Source organism: Triticum urartu, chromosome 3A (assembly GCF_056163025.1).
Source record: "Triticum urartu cultivar PI428250 chromosome 3A, HENAU_Tu73, whole genome shotgun sequence".
Taxonomy (NCBI): Eukaryota; Viridiplantae; Streptophyta; class Magnoliopsida; order Poales; family Poaceae; genus Triticum; species Triticum urartu.
In genome coordinates, this window is record NC_141875.1 from 527417939 (window position 1) to 527420175 (window position 2237).

General features: G+C 51.1%; 1 pseudogene; it reads right to left on the minus strand.

Annotated features, from left to right (window-relative positions):
- Window positions 1-430: 430 nt before the first annotated feature.
- LOC125546937 (monooxygenase 2 pseudogene) lies at window positions 431-1362 on the minus strand (annotated as a pseudogene).
- Between the last annotated feature and the right edge of the window lie 875 nt (window positions 1363-2237).

The following is a 2237-nucleotide window of genomic DNA, read 5'->3' on the forward strand; positions in this document are numbered from 1 at the left end:
CCCTCTACCTTTGCAAGCATAGCAAGAAGAGTAATTAAGTGCTAATTAAAGCTTCATACTATAGCTTGAGCACAATAGTAATAAAATCCAATATAAGCTAGCTTTGTTGGCATATATATGTGCACTTGCAGAACTATGTAATCCATATAAAAAATACAACATGCAATGGGAGGGACTTGCGTTGTTATCAGATGCATTGGCACTGTGCATATCCATACATTGCTATATGTACGATGAAATTAAAAAATTGTGAAGAGAAATAAATAGAATACGTGTGTAATATATGTAGAAATGTTACTGTTTGGGAGCTGCCTCGAGTGTTAGCCAGCGTGCAGCCGTTCCCGAACAGGTTGCACTCGCCGCCGTGCTTTGGCTCCGCAGCAGTGCATGCTCGGGCTGTTAGGCAACTGCTGGAATGCTGGTTTTCGCATCACGGCTCGATGCAGCCGCTCGCTGCGTTGCTGGCTGCCGCTGGTGTGCCGGTGCCGAGCCTCAATGCCACTGCCATCTGATGCGCGTTGCCGGCTCTCACTCGCATGCCTTCGCCTCCCGTGCGCTGTCGCGAGCATCACACGTCTGCCTGCAGGAGTCGCTGCACCGCTCCTGGCCGTCACCACCATGCATCAACGGCAACCGCGTTCCCGAACAGCCCACGCGCCTTGGCCTACCTGGCCGCGAGCATCGCGTTCTTGGCACCACTGCGATGGGCCAAGGCCGCGTTGCACGCACCATCGTGCCGCCGTGCCACCACGAGCCGTTTTGCCGCCCAAGTGCCCAGGCCACACCGTCCAGCAAGAACTTGGGCGGGAAACCATGGCCGTCGGGGGTAACGCGCGAGGGCCGGCGTGGCCGAGCGCCCGACGGCTTGGTGAGCCCCAGCCATCTTGCCACCACGGAGTTGATCCCGTCGCAGCCGACCAGCACCTTTGCCCGGAGAGTCGAGCCGTCAGCGAGGTGGAGCATCTTGGCGCCATCGTCGTCGTCGATGGACACGATCCTGGAGGAGTAGCGGATGGTGCCCGTCGGCAACTCTGCCGCCAGGACCTACAGCAGCATGTCTCGCCTGACGCAGCGGAACTCGTCCCTGAAGTCCACTTCCTTCGCTATCTCACCCGTGGACGCTGACATGACGCGCAGCCCTTGGATGTGCAGGTGGAGCTTCCTGATCTGGTCGCCGACGCCGAGGGCGTCGAGCGCGCGGAAGGCGTTGGGCCAGGTGGCGAAGGCGAACCCCGAGGCCCGGAGCGCCGGGGACGACTCCAGCACCACGCTCCTCACCCCTTTCCCATGCAGCCCGAGCGCGGCGGCGAGCCCGGCTCCCACGATCACGATGTCCTCGCCGGACTCCCCTTGCCGCTGCATGCTTGCTGCCGCTGCTGATAGCAACGAGGTCGAGGCCACATAATCGGTGGACTTTTGGAAGAGAGCGCCTGTTGACACGAATCAACCAACCAATCTAGCTAGAGCTAATTAGTACCACCTTGTTTATATTACGATTTTGTCTACACGAATCGTAAAAACGTATTATGACTGGGCGAAAGCGTATTGTGACGGTGAACCCACGGAGTCAATCCGTGCTTTATTATTAAAATTAGGGATAGACTAGCAAAAGAGCCCGTACGCTGCAACAGGGTAACAAAAATTATATTTCACCAGTTATCACAATTGCTCCGTCCCCTCATTGTCATTGACCTATTCATCCTTTCGCCCTTTTGCAAGTTTTATTATGTACACGAGCTTGTGGTTTTCATCATCATACTGAGCAAATGCCAGTTAGAAATGAGAGGTGGAGGTCAAGGGCTACTTTAAGTGCCATCTTAATGACTGGAGCCTCGATCTGTTTTACTTAGAGTGCCTTACTCGAATGAATGCAACGTAAAAAAATAGTCCGTTGAAAGAATTTTTCAGGTATGCATGTATATATATATATATATTTAAAATTTATACACATTTTTTCTCAGGAATTTTTCATATATAACATGTTATATTTTGAGTTAGTGTCTGATAGTTAAATATTTTGAAGAGTATTTTAATCTGTTAGAACGCAATGCCTTCAACGTGGTTGATCCCATGATGATGATCTCGACTACTCCGCTCGCAGCTGACATTGAACCACGCCATCATAAGTGAATGTCTAATACTCCCTCTGGTCCTTTTTACTCTGCATATTAGAATTCTCTGAAGTCAAACTTTACAAAGTTTGACTGTATTTATATGAAAAAATATCAACATCTGCT